Raw genomic sequence first — 21112 nt, forward strand, 5'->3', positions numbered from 1 at the left:
TCTCCAACTCTGTTAAAATATCTAATATATATATAGGCATATTACCTTAAGGGAATTTCTTCCTACCTACCCAAACTGTTAATTTAGGTATTAATTAATACAGAATCTTATAATTTTTATCAAAAATTTTAAACGAAAATAAACTAAAAATCTACACTATATTATGAAGAGTGGGGAGGGAGGGGAGGGAAAAAGGAGAAACTCAAATATTTAGATAGTGACATTTCAATCATAATTTAAATGTAAATAAAGTCTCTGACTTAGTGGGCAGATTATTCTACTATCGAGCAGCTATTACTGTGAAAGAGGAGGCATCATAGGCACATTTGCCTTAGATGGCAGAAAAACATAAAATATGAAACTATTTTATTTACTTATTTATTCAAAAATTTTGTACAATGCACACGGAGAGGGTTTATTACTTCATAATAATTTCTTCCAATCAACCAATGTGTATTATTTAGTTTTTTTATGTGTTTTTTTCATTAGTTTATTCAGCCTTGCCAACTCTACCGAATTCGATGGTGGTCACTATTTTTCTGAATTTACCGATTTCAGCTTGATGGAAGTTCGCAACGTTGAGCTTATTTCTAGACCAAGAGACAAGTCTGTCTTTCATCCACAAAGATCCGTCAATTCATCTAGCAGGAGGTGAACGTAAATTGGGCTTTTCTTAGCAGGCTTCTTGCCGTTCCCGGGTGAATCGGTACATATCCATATTCACAAAGCTCGCTAAGTATATTGGGCACCGGCTCTCGAAACTAGTAAATGTTAATGAAAATTGGCAGCTCACACACAGAACTGTATTCCTTTATCCACCCGAACATGGTAGTTAGAATTATATTATATTCAAATATAAATGGTGCAGATATTTCAACAGAGATGGAGTCGGTAGTTACCTTGAGAAGAGAAGTCTAGGTAGGGTTTATGACCTATTTTAGAAATATCTATTAATATTAATAAAATTCCTAGAGGGTGAAATCAGTTACTTCTTGGTATAAGTTTAGTCATGTTTTTTTTTTAATAAAAAAAGAAATATTAGCGTTCTTATACTTTACCCAAATATAATAATTTTTGGAGGACATTTTCAACGAGTTCTAAATAACTCGTGATTAGAAAATGGAAATCAAGTTGGGGTAGAGTGGGGTTTGAACCTAGGGCCTCTGGCCCTAGAGTCCGCAAAACTAGCCACGGGACAACAACCCAATTTCTAAATGTTCAAATCTTGTAGTAAATTCGTCATGATCGTAGAACAACGACGCATGTGATTTTGTTCAGCTTTACATGAGAGCGGTTTAATATATAATTTTTTTATACTTTCCATTTCAACCTAAAAAGTACAGAAGTATATCATTTGATACTTGGGTTTGTTATATACCATATATGTATATTTCTTTTTTCAAACCTGGAAAAAGAGACTTTTAAAATCTTTTTCAAGATCAAATTTTTAAAAGTCAATGTCGCATTTTTCGGATTTTTTTAACTATTTTTTTCTAACTGGATATCTGTCATTGTTCTACGATTCTGACGAATTAAGAACTGTATAAAAAATATGAAGCAGCCAACAAAAAGACATAGGTGACAAACAGTCGTAGACACCATAAACATACTCAAAGGTAAACTGGTGTTTACATGAGGACAATACAATATCCTCCTGTCCCAGCATCCAACCAATTGTCCACATGTGAACAGCAAGGACAGGACAATTGACTAAGACATTGTTCTACATATAGATTAATTGGATATCTCTGCAGGACAATAGATTACCACTGCGCGCGGCCGCATTGTCCTCGTGTGAATGCGCACGGGCGGGGTAGTGGGGTCCGTAGGACAATAGCGACTTGCTCGACACATACGTCTCATAAAAGGACAAAGACAGGGGTAATCCATTGTCCTGTGGAAATAGCCTACCTACCTGTCTATCTCTGGGACAATGTTTCAGAACATTAACTCTTATGTCCTCCAAATTACAAAAAATTTTAACCTGTCCTTGAAAACTGGAAACTTTCCTAAGAAATGGAAGATCTCATACTTAACCCCCATTTATAAAAAAGAAGATAAAACTGACGTCTCCAATTACCGACCCATTTGTATTCAGTCAGCCATTCCAAAGTTACTGGAATCTGTTTTGCTAACTAAGTTCACCAATGAAATTAGTAAAGTTATCACTCCGTTACAACATGGTTTCATAACTGGTAGATCAACTCTTACAAACCTCATGTTGCATCAGAATCAGTTGATCACATCAATGGAGAGACGTCATCAAACTGATACAATTTATACTGACTTTAGTAAAGCGTTTGACAAGGTTTCTCATACAATTTTAATACCCAAACTTAGTTCATTGGGAATTACAGGTAATATCTTGGAATGGTTTAAAAGCTACCTGTCATCAAGGAAAATCTTAGTAAAAGTATTCGGTTATAACTCGTATCAGTTTGAGGCATCTAGTGGGGTACCCCAAGGCTCCCACTTGGGACCAGTACTGTTTTCTTTGTTTGTTAATGACATTGTGTCGATATTTGGGAAAGTAGACATTCTTCTCTTTGCCGACGATCTTCAAATTTCAAAAACTGTTACCTCTGATACCGATTGTGGAGTTCTTCAGTCTAATTTGGTAAGGCTGTACAACTGGTGAAGAAAAATGAACTTTACTTAAATGTTGACAAGTGTTGTGTAATATCATTTACAAGAAGTAAAAAACCCATAATATTCGATTACAACATTAATAATATCAATCTGGGAAGAGTTACACAAATAAAGGATTTGAGGATAGTTTTTGACGAAAAATTGTCATTTATTCCTCACATTGATACCATCACTAATAAGGCAATGAAATGTTTTGGATATTTGCAGCGAACTGTAAAGGATTTTAATTCCATCACTACCCTCAAAGTGCTATTTACTGCCTTGGTTAGAAGTAATTTACAATTCAATTCAACAATTTGGTCACCTCATTACAATGTTCATATTTTAAAGTTAGAAAGAGTACAACGTAAATTCCTTAGATTCATCAATTACAAACTTAATATACCCACTGAAAATATTGATTATGATAATTTATTATCTACACTGAATATGTCAACTCTTTGTAAAAGAAGAATTATAAATGATTTTTTAAAACTTATATAAAATAGCAAATGGCGTATTGGACGTCCCGGAATTAACTAGTGTTATCAGCTTAAAAGTACCTGTTCGAAATACTCGGCAGCTAACATTATTTTTTTAATCTCCTGGCAGTCACAATTATTATTACAATTCACCAATACCTAGGCTACACCGGCTAGGTAACGAGTATGGTGAAGTTGATATATTTTGTCTGTCTTTATATAAATATAGGTTAAGTATTCAAAAGGTTATAAATTAATTTGTATAAAATTTCATAATATTGTTCTTTATTTACTTTTTTTTTTTCTCATGTATCTCTATAATAAAGTATAAACTTATATGTATTTATATGTATGCGTGTATATTTTCATATGTAAATTTATTGAATATTTTTCAATGTACCATATACCTATGTTGGTACATTTCCTGATTTTTACTTATTATTGTATCTTTGAGCTTTTCTTATGTTATCTTTAATTTTAACTAAATTTACATTCTCATGTTTCACTGCTGCACTTGAATGTAATTTCTAAAATATGTAAAAGCCCGTAGGGCGTGTAGATTAATAAATAAATAAATAAATTGCTCTTCACACGTGGACAATAGGTCGGATGCTGGGACGGGACGCCAACTTATCCCTACTCGATTTCCTATTTCAGAATTTTTACCTAAAGGTAGCCATCGAGTCAAAAACACTCATCCAAGATTCGTCCTCGTGTTAAAGCTACTTAATTAGAAGAGTGGACATGGAATGTATGCTGAGTATAATAACATACCTACATATTTTTTTAAATTATTTTTAACCAACCTGTTGAAGTAGACTCGAAAGGCTGCCACAAACAAGTTCAACACTCGACACGACAATAATACTCAACTTTTACTCTTTCAATTAGGAAATTAGTACTTTCTAGACTCAAAACATAAACAGTAATTAAATATAGGTATAGATTAATTGAATTAAAATTTAAAGTGTAAAAAGTAAAAAGATCACCGGCACTATACACCAATTATATAGTGGAATATTTTTCACTCTCAATCGATTATTTTATAAATGTCTAATATTTTCATAACCGATTGTATTTTAAGCCGATCACATTTGTCTATATAACACCATAAAAAAAAAAATTAAAAAAATATATTGTCGTTTAGTAGTAATGTCATATTTTGAGTAGTATACGATCTGTATAACTTTTTTTACACTTGGCAGCCGGCAATTATATAGTACAGGCACATTGCTCACTGTTGCGCTCTGTATCGAATAAAGTATTAAGTTACAATTTATTCATGATATCGAAAGACAAGATGCCAGAGATATGGACTTCCCCTTTATAAAATAAAAGTATCCATTAAAATCATTAATGCCAACATTGCCAACCTTTAAGTAAAATTAAGTACTGGAATAAATGTTCATGTCAATGTTGCCAACTTTACCGATTTTTCGGTAGATTTTGGGAGCAATCACCAATCTACCGAATTCGATGGTACCTAATTCTACCGATTTTGTCACATTTGGAAAAATTTGTGATTTTTATGTCATAATAGCAGCAACCCCCTTCCCCTGTCGCTCATCACTGTTTTTGAACAGTTTGTGATAGCTCGGCAAGACCGTGGCTCCCATTTCAAGGCGGCGTTTACAAGCAAAACATTGCCTAAAAGAAATATATATACATATATAAAAAACGCCGACAATAGGGAAATATCACATACTACGAATACCGGTAAAAATATATGAAATGGATTTAGAATAATTCATTGTATTTTCAAAATCAATATGGACACTATGGAGAAATGTTTTCATATAATTCAATTCAATAAAAATACGTTCGTAGAAAAACGCGACGTGTTTGGCTTTGGTTGTTGTGACGTTAAGATTCATGAAATTGTTCTACTCAAATTTCAATGGCAGGAACAAATAAACATGAATCGAGACGTATTAGGGACGGGGCCAATGGAATCACAGTTTTTGCGGGAATTCAGAGTACAAATTTAAAAGTATTTTTTATGCTACTAATAATTAGCAAAAAAAAAAAAATTTTAGTGGGCAGTATTTCATAGACCTTTATTACTTTGAAATGTTTAAAAAAACGTAATATTCCCTTATTGCAGTTTAATGAGAGCTGCACGTGGAAAAGAAAAATAATGTGATTAGAGTTTTTATTTTTGGAAAAAAAACAATATTATTTAACATAAATAAACACCAAATATAGAATCATTTTTGTCCTAATAACCTATCAACTAATAAAATGTTATCGGATGCACAAAAATTGGTGTTATTATTTATCAATATAAAATTGAATAGTACAGACTACAGACTAACAATATTGTATACAGACAAAATAATTGACATATTTGGTTTTGTCGTTGAGAAGAAATGCATTTTAAAAATTAAAATTGTAACTTAAACAAAATATAAGATCAATAAAAATAAAATCTATAATGAATGAAAAGCAAAAATAGTATAAGGAAAGAAGGCAAAATAAATTACACAAACGAAAAAAAGGAAAATGGATACAGAAAGTGTCTTTCTTTTAACCAATTTCTTAATAAAATCATAATTAAAAATTCGTAACATATTTCATTCATGAATCTATAGATAAGCACAGCACAGCTTGAAAAAAAAACACATAATTATATTTGTTTAAATTCATTGAACTTTTTAGTTTTAAAAGTATAGTATTTAGCTTATTTAATTTAAGTTATTAATAGGCATATATTTGAAAATCATATATATTTAATTATTCATTTACGAACGGATTTAATTTAAACCTTATTAAGACTTTAAAATAAATATAATGTTTGACCAGAACCTTCAGTGAGCGTGGTTTTCCTCGGAACTTTCATTTTCAAGATTTTTCAAATACTTAAAACTTATACTCAGTGATGTCCAATTACCATAAAAAAATCATTTATTAAAAAAAAAACATATTTCAGTTTAAAAAGTAAATATTATCCTTTTAAATATAAAAATTAACGTGCTGTAAATTGCAGAGAAAGCACTCCCTCCACATACTCGAAAACCGTTTTAAAGACCGAGGGTCTTCTTTTCGGTTTCCGTCATACTAAAAAAGATCATTTTTTACAATAATAATTCATTTAAGTGCGGCAATTCTATGTTTTTTGTCTTTTAATTTAAATTTTAATTACTCAAATCAATATGTTAAACTCTTAACTCTACTGCTTTCATTGCCCCTTTCACTGAGTGTTTGGCAAATCATATAGAGGCCTTATGTAGGATATTGTCATTCTTCCTTATGACCATATGCTGTAAACTATGCAAAAGGTTTCACGGTTGATTTTTTTAACCTTTGGATAATTTGTTGCTCCGCCAAGAGTTCTTTCCAAATATTACTCCAAGTTATATATCGTCACCCTAACTTGTAAAACTCGAAAATCCTCAAAAATTTTCCTAACTGTTTTTTTTTCTATTTCCATTAGGACTTTAAATAATATATCTGTAAAGAAAAAAAATTAATATGTACGTAAAACTTATACATCCGTATGGTGTAGTTTTTTTTAAATAGCGAAAAAATTTTCTCCACGATTCGCTACTGAAGTAAAAACTGTTTTTACTCTCCCCTTTATTTTACAAGTTAGGCTGACGATATGAGTTTGTTACAGCCGGGATACGGGCATTTTTCTTGACCATTTAAACTGGTTTCGATTGTTAGAGTCATACATTTTACGCAGAAGCTGTGGCCACACACAATCAATTTGACGATTTGACTGACGTCATAGTTAATCTGACATTTTCCACAATTAAATGTTCCCGGTTTAGTCTGTTGCTTATCATTATTTTTACCGCCAACATCATTCTGAAAAAAAAAGGGGTTTAGTTTCTCGGAGATCAAGTTATCTCAGTGACAAAATTGTAAATAATGAGGAAGTTCAGCGGTTTTTTTTCATTTGTTAATTAACTGTTAAAATATGCCAAAATTGTTATTTTTCATTGTTTTACATCGTATAATCAGCGCTGTGATTTTTTAAAATTTTGTATTTCTGAAATTACTCCGCAAGGGATTTTCAAAAAATATTCTCACTCCATCTCGACTAGATCTCAGTGTTTTCTGTTTATTTAAGTGCTGCTCCTTTTTACAGTATTTTTCGAACCATTAGACGTACTTTTTTACTATGAAAATTCAACCGAAAATTGGGGTGCGTCTTATCGTCCGTAAAATACGGTAATTCACGAAAAATACTTCCGTGAAAACATGTAAATACGCAAAATTTTATCTCATTTATAAATAAATAAAGTTTTTTTTTGTTTCAACTCTATGGCCCATTTCATACGATTGCAAAATTCCACAAGGCATGCGGTATGATAAAATTGCATAGGATGTTTTTTTTTTTTTAATATACAGGTGTTCTTTAAACCCTGTCACATCCGAAACCACGATGATCAGTATGGGCAAGAAGACATATTAGCATATTAAAAAAATTATTTAGAACGAAGAAAATTTAAAAAAATATATTTAAAAAAAACAAATGGTAGCTTACTTCTGCAAGGGAGAAGCGAGTGGGGCGCAGTCACGCGGTTGACGGTGTATCAGACTTTCCCCTCCCCCCTCCTCGTTTCTCCCCTGTAGAAGTAAGCAACCATTTGGGTTTTTTTTATATTTTAAAATTCTAGTCGTTCTAAAAATTTATTTTAATGTGCCAATATGTCTTCTTGCTCATACTGATCATCGTGGTTTCGGATGTGACAGAGTTTAAAGAACACTCTGTATACATATATTATAGTCTGGTCACCACATTACATAACTCTAAATTAATTTGATTGTATCTGTGCAAAAAAAAATCTTCATATCCTAACATTCAAATGTAACCTGGGCAGTACCCTTCATTCTTATGATCAGCGCCTAGAACACTTCAGTCTAGATAAATTAAAATTTAAGAGACAGATTGTAGATTTTTGTAATGTTGATTCTACATTTTGTTTGTAGAATGTACCACTGAATGTCCCCAGTCGGCGATTGAGATCCTACACAACATTTTATCTTTCAACCTTTAATAACAATATGGCGCATTTTGACGCATTATTGCGCATGTTAAGATTGTATAATAATGTAGAAAGTAATGCTGATATTGATATCTTTAACGATACATGAAAATTTATAAAATCAAATATCACTTATGTTAGGTAAAAGATACCCATAAGTAATAATTTATTGTAATAACTTGTAAAACAATCAAAGAATTCAATTAAGCTGGCCAATTAAAAAAAATATCAATTGTAAACTTTTTTTCTTTCTTTATTTGTGCATGCTGTGTTCACATATAATTGATGAACGATACTTACCTAAAATAACAATTTGTGATAATTATACCAATGTCATTTAGGTATATTTTTTATTGTTTGTGAATCAAAATAACTAAAATAAAATAAATATATATATATATATATACAGGTAACCCCCGTTGATTGTGACCCCGGCGAGTGACGCGATATTTTTCGTAATGTAGTAAAGTTAAAAATGAACTAAAAATAATCGATATTGTTGAAAATGGTGGTAAAATTGCAGTTGTAGGTAGGGATTTCAAATTGCCTGAGTCTACAAAGCAATCAGTTTTTTAAAAAGCGAAGAGAAATTGTTTTTAAAGCAAGCAAAATGGTTGGTATTAGTGACGCAACATATCTCTGCTTCTGCTTCCGCAACTGCGGAAGTTTTGGATGTTTTTTGTAATCCGGTTCTGTTTCTGTTTCCGCTTCTTTTATAACGGAGTTTTACGTGCGGGAAGGGTGTTCCAGACGTTCTTGCCAACCACAAGCGAGCCGGGCGCGTGCTTTCGGCATTGTCGCAACGCGTTTGTTTACGTACCTACATACTTTTTTTAACGAAACCTAATACTTCACAATAATTCTAAAACTTGGTTTCTCGTTTCTGCTTCTGTTATGACACTTTCGTTGCATTACTAAATTAAATACCGATCAAACTTGCATTGCCTTAAAATGATTGGCGAATCGGCTATTGCAGGCATAGAATCAGCTGAAAAATATCCGATAGAGGTCCGTGAAAAATCCCCCGTTGATCGCGAAATTTAGCTTTTCACGGCCATGTCCAAAACGGATACCCCGCGGCCAACGGTAGTTACCTGTATATACCTATTAGTGGCAGGCAAATACAACAGACATACACCACGAGGCTGGCTAATCTCCTCTCGATTTCCTTTTGCATAATTTTTACTTAGGAGTAGCCAATAAATAAAAACAATATAATAAAAATGAATCCACCCTTATTTTACCGTGTCGCGACGTCGCGACATAGGTATGTACACGTATGTCGTGTGGATTGTGTGACCTTTATAAAACCGGTAAATGGGACCTCAAATAAAACAAATAAACCAAAAAAAAGTACTTGTCTCCATCGCTCTTTTTATTAAGTAAGTTTTTTACCTGTTGTTAGGTTAGGTTTTTAATCTGTTAGGTTAAGACTTTCTCTATCTAATTGCTTTGCTTTATTGCGTGCAGAAAGTGCCTTCTATGTATTTTCAAGTGTACCTATGCGGGACATTAAAAAACTTCGATTGTTTAATAACTTTGACAGTGCCCCAAAACTATAAGACAAGTGTTAGCAAACAAACATGGAAACTTAGATTTCTTTCATTTATCTTTTTACAAATTAAAATCAATTAATCACTTCTTTTCTAAATTATAAAAATGTACATAAGTGTTTTACTTGTTTTACTGTTTATACTATGATACATTACCTCTGCTACTCCCATACTTATAATATTTAAACTCTTTATGTATTGTTAATTTACTGAGTAAGTTTGCTGTATCTGTGTTTTAATTTCTTGTTAAATTTTCCTCTGTTATTTCTTTATTTTCTGCTGATTTTATTTTATGTATCTATATTTTCTTCACTCATGTAAGTACATATGTTTTATGTTTTAAATTTTGTTTAATTGTAATTGTTTTTAATATTATTTTATACTTTGTCAAAGGCGTAAGCCGTCGAAATAACTAAATTATAGTGTGAGCGCGTGTCTTTACACATTACAACAAATGCAAATAGCGCGTCTTTATCAGCCGTCTTCATTTGTTGCGAGTTGCGACGCGATTCTACTCGAAATTCTTCCACAATCTCAACTCGAAAACTTTATAGGATTTAAGTAACAAATAATAACAGCATTAATTTTGAATCACTCATTTGATTGTATTACTTACCTCCCATAATGGTCGTCCGCAGTCTATAATGGGGCAAACTGCTTTGTTGGCTGCGCTTTTTTCGATAGTTTCCGTTATGCAATTTGTGCAAAAACAATGGCCACAAATTACAAGCTTGACCATTTTGATAATATCATAGTCAATCAAACACTTCAAGCATTTGAAGGTTTGCGGTTTATTCTCCTGTTTGTTTATTTTATCATTTTCATTTATATTTCCAGTATTATCCTAAAATTAAAGAATGGACGATTATATAAACAATATGGTATTATCACCCGGGAGGAATATCGGACTTAACATATTGTACATATACCTAAAGGATTTCTCAAAGACTCTTTCAGTGTTTATAAAAGCTCTAATAATCAATAATTTCATTCATAAATTTCGTTTGCATCTCAGAAAAGCTATTTTATTCGGTTGGTAATAAATTCGATCATCCAAATCAAGATAAAGGTTTTAGCTCTTTTACTTCACAATAGTCAACAGATGGGAGAGTTGAAGAAATGTGGGTGTTCAAACATGGGCAGAATGGTGAATGTTACACAGTGTGTAAAATGGCCACTTAAACCAGCCAATGACTGTAAATGCCTAGACTTCCATATTCCCTTCTCAAAATTGTTTTCCCTCTCTGTTGAAATAAATTTAAATAGTGATAGACGTTTTATTTAATGATAAAAGTAATTTCGTGTAATTTGCATTGTCTTGACATCACTGGTATTTATATCACTGAGTGTCCATTATTATGATTGTTTTCATATTTTAATTTTTATCTAACGAATAATAAGAAGTTTTCTAAAATGAGCTGAAATTGATCATTTTATATACTTCTTTTTATGCGAGTGACATGATTCGAACTTATTAATAAAAGTTTTGAGACAGGGCCTAAAAAAAATTTTTCTCAAATACTAGGAAAAGCTGCTATAAAAATTTGGGCTGCTTCTAACCATTACAAAATATTATTTGAAACACTATACAATGAATAATATAACATTAAAGTTCCTGGAATAAAGTAATGGATTCTAAGTCATTCGGTTAAATAAATGTTTTCAAAGCTGTGAAAGATAAGTTTTCACCGAATAAAAAGAACACAATAACCTCTCATTCTGTTTCGATAATAATGTCAGCCAATGAACAAATGCTTATACACAATAATACATTCATTAACCAATAATTTTATTCAAACAGAAAGCAAGGTATGTTATCTTTATCAATTATTTGAAATATTTTAAAAATACATTTTTTCTTATCACCACAATATTTTTCAATTTTAAACACGATTTATATTTCAATTATTATTTTTGAGTTTACATTAAAATTCCATTTTTTGGTTTACAATAATTAGAAAAATAATTTTTGTTTTATGTGGAATTAAAGTATATTATTTTTATTTACTTAATTATTTCATGAGATTCGACTTAAACGCTTATTAAATACACGCCTTTTCATAATATGCTGATACCTGAGGGTTTTTTTTTGTAAATAATTTATTAATGGATAATATAATTCAGAAAGAAGTGGAAAGTTATATTTATAATTCTTTTTTGTGTAGCACTGACTGAAAACCCCGTTTTTTTTTAAAAAATTATATGTTATCCTAAAAATATTTACTGATTAAAAATAAAATAAACAAATTATTGTGAGACGTCACTCCCCATTTTATACACAAGAACTGTTTTTTTTTTTACGTTAACGTAAATATATGTATTAAATTTATATAAAAATTGTATTTAGTAGGAATGTTGTATACGTTGTATACTTATATTTTTTTTATCTAAATAAAGTAAAAAATAAAATAAAATGTTCAAAACAAACGCATAAAATCATGATGTATAAAAACGACCCCACTCCGAAGGGTTAATTTTGATCACAAAGTTTTTATTATTTTCTCGCTCACACGACATAATATTTTCTCATTTAAAAAATAAGAAATTTAATTTTTCTTTTACGAAGGTTTGAAGTTCGAAACTGAACAAAGTCACCCCATTCCACTTACTCTACTCGAATCATAAATTTTTACGTAAAAACTATCTCCGCATCCGATGACGTCAAACTTGATGACGTCATAAGTTGTCTGTTTTTATTTATATTTAAATTACTAGACTTTGATCCTTTATATGTCCCTTATTTCTGGATTTTAATAAGAATAGTACCTATCAATTGTCTTGTGATTTTTAAAATTAATTTATTAGTTAAAAAAAAATCCGTGATAATTGCCCATTTCACCATATTTCAATGAAAACATTTTTAAAAAACAATTTGTCTCCACATATAGAAATTTGAAGTACAGGACAATGGATCAAGACATTGTCCTAGAGAAAGACGGACAAGCTATCTCCGCGGGACAATTGCTTACGCGCAAACCGCGCGTTCGCCTACCATATTAGATGTCCCGGGTTCGGTTTCTGGCACGGGGGTTATGAAAATTTATTTTGAAGGTGAGATCTACATTGTAATGTTTCATTTTCTCTGAAGACTGATCACCCTGCCTTTTTGTGATACGATTGATCAATTGGATTTCCAATTCAGTGCCCTGTGCGCTGGGTACGGATAGACAAATAATTTAATAAAGTAAGTAGCACCTTTACATACCTCCCATACTGGTTTTTCACAAATAAAACAGACTCCAGAATCATGGCCTACATTTAATCTCTCGAAACATTGACAGTACTGTTCAAATGTGGCGAGTGTTTTTTCTAAAAATGTTTTATAAACCAGTTCGCTTACTCCAACTTTAATGTCTTTATGTTGAATATGTTTCTGGCATTTGGTAACATCGTCAATTGGGCAGTGTATTTCAATGTCGGTGGCCATCTCCACCATACTTGTCAGACACTCTTTGCACAAAAAGTGATGACATTCAGCTAGTTTCACTATATCTTGGGATAAATGCATATTAGCACAAAAACCACACATTAAATACTGCTCCATTGCCTATGAAATTTCAAAATGACGGCAGTACATTGAGACAACATTTTACTTATAAAACATTATTTAGAGGTTATTTGCGTGGTTATCAGTAGGTAATCAATATTGTTATCTATCTGAAAAGATATCAAAAAGTAAATAATATTGGGTTGATTTCCGCAAACATGTAAGGTGGTATCAGTTTCAGTGCCGAAAAAAGGTGTTTATTGTCGATTTGTACAAATGTCCCGATGAATGCTTCTCAAGATAACGTGTATTTTAATTCAAACGCTCGTGGTCAGGTCAGTCAGGTGTCGAGTAGGCACTACGCTCTTTTAACCCTCCCTCCTGGGGTGGTATTCTGAACCACTCTCGTGGGCCTCTCTACCTCGTTAAAATCATTTTGGTATCCTGAACGAATCTCGTAATAGGTATCGTTAAAACCACGCATGCGCACAGCACACAAATAAACTAACCTTGTAAATCTGGCAAACGTCAAACATGCGACCCGCGAGATGTTTCGTTTTTAAAAATGTATGTTTATTTTTTATTGTGAGCTACTAAATTGGCAATTAAATATATTGCGTCATCTGTAAAAACTCAAAAGACGCCATTATACAAATTACGACAAATCCATTTGTGCTCATAAATTGGAGGTTCGTAAGTTTTTTTAAATTTGTCTGGACATTTTTAGTCTTTGTCAAAAATAACGGAGTTAATACAGGTAAGTACTCGTAATTAATACATTTAATCAATTTAAACACGTAATATACTGTCAAAATATTAGTCAGATCGATTTGAGGTCTTTTTTCCTCGATGCAGATCTGGCACAGTTTGAGTATGTCAGTCGGTGTTGATTATATTTTAACACTAAATTCGTTTCTAATTTATATTAATTATTAATGTATATATACATACATTATCAAAGGGAACTCGGGATACACATTTAATGCATCTTAATCATGCTATAAAGGTTCCTAAAGATTGCCATATTGAAGCTAATTGAATGACAAGACGATGCATTGATTGATTGTTTAGTATTCCCAAAGACATACGGTCGGCCGTCGGCTCTTATACTTTCTACTTTTGCGTAATTCACTATTTCAGGCATTTAAATAAATTATGTTTTTTACAGATTTTTATCAATAATGCAAACATTCTTCGCTTCCATGCAGGTGCTCCCTCGGTTAACTAGTGATAACTATATTAAGATAATATGTTATGAGGAAAATAATGAATCAGGTCATTAAGGAAACTGACAGGGAAGGTGTGCCTACATTAAGACAATTTCAGTAGAATTATAATATATGGAACGCAATAAGCAATATTGGATACTTGTGGGCTGAAATAAAAAAGTAAAAAATGAAAGGTTCCTGTAAACAATTATGCCTGCAAATGATGAATTTTGAAGAAACTCCGGAAACTATCACAGATGATATAGTATAGGACTTCAACAATGAAGATGTTAACAAGTTAATTGAATATCACTCAGAACCTCTGTCAAATGACTGCTTAATTACAACAACTGGTAAATGAAATACACAGTTAATGTCCTTACATTTCCTTAAAAAGCTGATAAAATTGTCTTTGACAGTAAAAAATATGAATGAAGCCTTATCTATTTTGAAAATTAAATACAGCATGTTATTATATAGAACTCTTTATCAAGAAAACAAAAAATATGGAAGTATTTAACTAACTCTTGAAAAATTTATAAAGAATCACCTGAAAGCACTTAAACACCTCATCAACTTAATTAAAAAATACATATTTTTTACATCCCTCGACTTTCGTACATTCAACATTCGCACACATTTTCAGGAACCAATTATGTGCGAAAGTCTACTGTATTTCAATGCTTGGGACAAGATGTCGCTCTAATGGTTAGTAATACTGTAATTATATGTCTGTATACTGATAACGTAATGAATCATTACATGCAAGAACATTTTTTGCTCTAATTATAATTGAAGCTGTAAGGTTTAAATATCAAATCAAAATACATATAAATTTTAAATCCTTATTTCAGATTTGCTGTCACAATTTTTGAATGTGTAAGTACAAAATGAACCAGTGCAAGATCTGTTTGTTTGATCCCATATCGTTGAAATATACTTATTCTTCTGACATTCTCAATTATTAAAAGGTGTCAAACCAAAAAATAAAGTCACTAATTATTTTCATTAAGGTTGTGTAAGGTATCTCATCATTTCCCTATCCGCACCATGTGGTGCATAGGGCACTGCATTGGCGCATCAAATGCAGCATATTTCATCATCGGTTACATGAAGGTGAGGTGATCAATCTTACACTTCAGGTGCTATTCGAGGGACTGAAACATTGCAGTGAACGTTAAGAATAAATATTTTCTGTTGATCCTGCCAGGAATCGAACTTGGGACCTCAAGCACGGTCGGCAAACGCTCCGACTACTACCCTACGAGGGAGACATATCTCTACCCAATTTCCTTTTCCAGAATTTACATAAGAGTTGCTGTAAAGCCGAAAACGCTCGTCCAGGGTTCTGCTTTCATTTTTCAAGCAGAACTGTTTCCTTTGTCAGCTTGGACACGGACAAAGGGTATGCAATATTATGTTTCCTAGAATTCGAGTTCATTGTTGGTTGCCATAAAGGAATAATAGAGCATAATATATTTAATCAATTTATTCTAAATTTGTTGCAACAGAGAGGGAAAACATTTTTGAGAAGAGAATATGGAAGTATGGGCATTTACAGGGCTTATGACCAAATTGAATTTTATTAAATTATTTCTCCCTAGAGAGGAAATCCAGCCAGTCCGCAAGTATTTGGACGTACTCATAACATTGTTTTATTTATTTTCACTATGGTACCATATCCATAGTCTGTATTTTTTTTTTTTTTAAATGTTATGTTGAATATGCATATTAACATTTAAGATTGTTTTTATTTTATTTTTTATGGCTTACAAATAATGAACAATACAATAAATTGGTATAATATCAAAATTTATAATAAATAAAGTTAAAAAAAAAACTTTTTTCAATCGACTAAATTTAATTTTTGTAACTTTTTATAATTTTTATGTGTATTTTACATTTTTTTGGACTTTAATATTGTTATTTTAATTTCACTAGATTTTTTCCCCTATGCTTATTATTATGGCATAACACGGCAACAGCCTAAAAAAAATCAGTACATTAATATGTAAACTGTGAATCAATTGAGTTAAATTGGGTTGTGGTCCTATGACTATCGTCATGGACTCACGGTTCAAAGGTCCGTGGTTAGAATCCCATTCCATCCCAACTTGATTCCTATTTTCTAATAGAGAGTTAAGCTAGGGTTTCCTAGGACAGCGATGCCCGTATTTTAACGGCCGTAGTGAACGGTGATGCGGTGGATAACCGTCGTAACGGTGACTAGAGAGTGGTTTCCTAAGAAAACAGTATTATCAACACCATTTAACACCGTTTCCCTAGAAAACCACTCTCTAGTCGACGTTACGACGGCTATCCACCGCATCACCGTTCACTACGGCCGTTAAGATACGGGCCCCGCTGTCCTAGGAAACCCTAGCTTTATTTACAACTCGTCGAAAATGGCCCTCAAAATTAAATGTTTAAGTTAAATGTTAAATCTTTTTTAAAAAAATATATACTGAATTTTTATATGGTAGAATAAATAAATGCAGGTAATCATCATCATCATTTCAATTCCGCACCTAATTGCATAGGGCACTGCATTGGTACACCAATCGCAGCGTATCTTGATCTTTTTGTTACTTAAAGAAAAGATGATCAATCGTGCGCTTGGGGTGCCAGTCAAGGGACTATGAAATATTGTACTGTAAAATCACCTTTTAAAATAAATATTTCATGTCTACCATGTCAGGAACTGAACCTGAGACCTCTTGCATGATAAGCAAACACGTTGAGAGGATGTGAGAATACATTTTCTTGTAACAAAAGGTAATATAAATAAAAATAATTTCAAATGTACTGTTTTCGTAAAACTAACTAACTAAAACTAAAGTAAATACAATTCTTGGCCAGAGCCCTTATTTCTCCCGGTGAAAGTGATCACATTAAGGTTCCTTATATTTGAAATATGTGTTTAAATATTTATGTGTGAGATATGACTATATTTTAATTACGTGAAAAGGAAACTAAAACACCAAAATATTTTTTCAATAACAGTACTTGCACTGTAGTTTATAAGTTTTTAGGTATAAAATAATTTTAAAAAACTAAAAAAAACTAACTAGAATTTAGCTAATGCTCTACATTTGTGAGAAAAGGTTTGAGTGTTTGATGTAGTTGTTGTAGACTCATTTCTGTAGTCCGCTTTTCTGCTCTGCCACATATTTACTCCCATTTTCTCAGATGATCATAAAGGTGTTAAAAATTGACACCAAATTGCAACATTTGATATTTCCTCTTTGCTAAAAATAAATAAACAAAAAATTATATAATTTACAATACATTTTTAATTACATTTATTACAAAATGACATACTAAAATAAGCACTTAAAATAGTAAAATATATCTTATTTAGGTTAGTTGGAAGTTATTCATCAGGTATTGCAATAAACCTGCCAATATACATATTTTTGTATATTGTACTAAAGTTCATCAGTACACTCAAAAATCAAACACCTTAATTATTCCGCATATTGTTAAACCTTTTAAAAAGAAAACTTTGAAGACTATATTTTGTGATTTATATGTTTTATTTCTCAGAGCAAATTATTATGCAGTAAAGGTAATATTTTTAAAGATGTCTGTAGGTATTGTGATTATGATATTGCAATTCGAATATGTGTAAGCTGATTAATTCTAAATATTCAAAATGATATAAGCGATGTCATATGTAATAGTATAACTTAGTATTTTCCATATGGTGACAAATTTCCTTTTGTTAGGACATGCCAACGTGAGCTGTAGAGAAAATATTTAATATAATATGAATTTTAAACTAATACAAGATATTTTAATAGTACTTACTTTATTTTTAAAAAATTCTTATGTACTTTGGCTCTTAATCTGTTTGGTAATAAAAAAACATTTGAAAAAATAACAAATTGGGTATTATTTAAAGCAAATCTAATAAATAGTTTAATATGGAAATGAATGATGATTGATATTTAAATATACAAATGTATAATAACTGTGTAGGTAGTGATATTTCATTGTTTTTGCAACATCTTTAATACCCAGACTGGTATCTTAACTATAAAAATATATATATTACAATTTTTATAATAATAACTGAAGTATTGTATCCTTTTTTATTTAGATTTATCTTTATAATAAAGATATCAGTCATAAAGGTGTAGCGACGAATCTTGCTACTGATTATTTCAGATTTGTGAATTTAAGTACCACTTATCTTTCATTTTTTAGTAAATTACAATTTAAAATGAGAATTTTCAAGAGTGCAAAAAAAACTTGAATTACTTAATAAACAATGTGTCCCACCTCCAAGCAGATGACGAATATATCCTATAGTTTGATATCCATATATTCCATTACAGCATAAATTTAAAGAGCCAATCGATATCATCCCTTCGAAAGATCCGCTTTACTGGTTTAATATAATCTGAAAAAATACACTTATAAAGGTTCAATTATTTACAGATGTTCTAAAAGAGAATGAGATTTTTTTAGAAGATAATATCATTAAAAGTCTAGACATTTATAGAGCTTACTATTTACTACTATTATTATTAATATTGATATAATATTTGTTTTAGTGCAAAGGTATATTTAAAACACCACTATTCTTAACATAAATTATATTATATTACAATAACCTTAATAATATTGTATCCTTTTTATAACACATGCTGTGAGCTATTATAAAGGGTGATGGGTTTAGCAAAATTAAAATATCTTATGTGTATGCATGTCCAATTGTCTTTCATTGTTTCTTAATAAACATTTGTAATTTTTCACGTCTCTGAGGGAGTTTGTCGTTACAAGATTCTCTTACTTTTTTAACATATTATTTTCTGGATATTATGTATACCTGTGTTATTTTTATAAATACCTAATTTTACCTTTTTATTTTCATTATTTCTATATGTGTGAATTAAGATGTTCTATTTTGTAATGTACATATATATGAATAAATAAAATTGAAATACCACCACTAAACCACTAATAAAATAAATATTAATTATGAGGAAGACTAATGAACAAAGAAGACCAAAAAAGAGATGGCATGACCGAACCCAACAAATTATTTGAGAAGGATCTCATCAGTGGTACGGGCGGTACGGCAATACTTTGTAAGGCTCCCCTCCCACTAGGCAGCCTGGCTGCGGCAGCTAATACTACATATGACGGCTTATTAGATACCGCACACTAGGCAGCCATTAGAACGCGTTTGACGTGCACGGCAGCCAACTGGCTGCCTGCAGCCAGAACGAGACAAAGCAAATGTATGTGACTGCCTCAGTCTCCGCGCACTTGTCGTAGCAGCCAGAAGTATTTTATGAAACGAATTTGCAATGACTTTCGATACAGAAGATCCATAAAATAATTTTGAAATGAACCCTTTCAAGTAAAGGATGAATTCAATATCTTCTTTTTGGTTTGCGTTTCTTACGAGATAAAATGTAAACAAAAACATCTTCCACATCCATTTTATTTGGACTGGCCGTCAGGCTGGCTGCTTTAACTGGCTTTGCAAAATTTTGACTGCGGCAGCCGAGCTGCCTAGTGGGCGGGAAGCCTAATTATCAACAAAAAACTTAAAGGGGAACATAAAAGCTGTTAATATATTACTTGCGATTTTAACCAAACAAAAATACTGCTGAAACGACAAGTATTTACATACATAATAATTATTTACATTACGAATATCAACAATTAAAACTAACAGTTCGCAGTAGCGGTATTGCTGTACCACTGCGGATATGGTAATACTTCAAAAGTTGGAAAAATCAGCACACATGCATGAGATTTTGTATGACTGCAAACGCATGTGTGTTGTATATCCTCTGGCTGTCCCGGGGAAAACGGCTTGGTGGTTTGTTTATTTTTTACTGACACTAGCTTATTCTTAACCTTTTACAATTTATAAATATTATAATGATTAACAACTTGAGAAAAACTCGTAAGGTAGGTTTAAACCGTACACAATATATAAGTTTGATTAAAATACCGAATTAGATAAACATACCTTCAAATGATGATTCCTGTTGTCGCGCAAGATGTACATTTAGGGACGCTGTGGTTCGTATGCAAGTGTCTATAGAGTACAGTAGATATTTCACAGAGGTTCTATAAAAATAAACAAAATCCCTAAGGACATGCAGATCCGGGGCATACTTATCATTTACAAAAGTAGCTGAACTGTCACTGTATGTTTGTTTATGTTTTGCATTGTTGCAATATAGAAAGTACAGTTTCGCGTGTAGAAAAAATAAATACCCCACATGGCAAACGTTATAAATTTTCATCAGGATAGCAAAAGCGTTATATTTTGTAATAGGTATATTCATCTCGTCAGTGACGCATGCGCACGAGTATTTTTTCTCATTTTCGCCACTCACGCTCTTGCGGGCAGATATCGAACTATGAAACGTCAATTATAAAACCGTCTAAATAACGAGAAATAACGATTGAGGTTTGGTAAATTCAACATAATTAAGTATTTTGGGTCATTCTTAAGGTCACAATAATGTTTCTATTGAAAATCATTATTTTTGGTTTTATGTGTTCGAATTCATTTACGTAATTTGACATGTAATCATCAGAATTGCCATATAGAAAACCAAGCTTAACCGCGTTCAAAAAATAAAAATCCCTAAATTACACCACGTTATATTCTCGTCCGAAAGTCGAGATCATCTCGTGGGTGTCGAGAGTGATCAGAATACCACTGCTGGGGTGGTATTCTGAACCACTATCGTGGGCCTCTCTACCTCGTTAAAATCATTTTGGTATC

At 31.6% G+C, this 21112-nt stretch overlaps 3 long non-coding RNA genes across 5 annotated transcripts; 1 reads left to right on the forward strand and 2 right to left on the reverse strand.

The window, feature by feature from the left end:
* Positions 1 to 6221: 6221 nt before the first annotated feature.
* On the reverse strand, positions 6222 to 13551 carry LOC148283244 (uncharacterized). The gene is made up of 3 exons (XR_015821894.1): positions 12863 to 13551; positions 10274 to 10501; positions 6222 to 6920 (listed from the first exon to the last, which is right to left on the reverse strand). It is a non-coding gene; the product is annotated as an uncharacterized LOC148283244 (long non-coding RNA).
* Positions 13552 to 13769: 218 nt separating this feature from the next.
* On the forward strand, positions 13770 to 18323 carry LOC148283245 (uncharacterized). 2 transcript variants are annotated; one of them, XR_015821893.1, is made up of 4 exons: positions 13770 to 13901; positions 14313 to 14705; positions 14999 to 15060; positions 15207 to 18323. It is a non-coding gene; the product is annotated as an uncharacterized LOC148283245 (long non-coding RNA). The 2 variants fall into 2 exon arrangements; XR_015821892.1 differs by having other exon boundaries at positions 14313 to 15060.
* LOC148283246 (uncharacterized) lies at positions 17534 to 20944 on the reverse strand. Of its 2 annotated transcripts, none has more exons than XR_015821890.1 (3): positions 20345 to 20944; positions 18637 to 18757; positions 17534 to 17600 (listed from the first exon to the last, which is right to left on the reverse strand). It is a non-coding gene; the product is annotated as an uncharacterized LOC148283246 (long non-coding RNA). The 2 variants fall into 2 exon arrangements; XR_015821891.1 differs by having other exon boundaries at positions 18616 to 18757.
* Between the last annotated feature and the right edge of the window lie 168 nt (positions 20945 to 21112).

Source organism: Micrasema longulum, unplaced genomic scaffold (genome assembly GCF_059751315.1).
Source record: "Micrasema longulum isolate JH-2025_06_02 unplaced genomic scaffold, ASM5975131v1 h1tg000251l, whole genome shotgun sequence".
Taxonomy (NCBI): Eukaryota; Metazoa; Arthropoda; class Insecta; order Trichoptera; family Brachycentridae; genus Micrasema; species Micrasema longulum.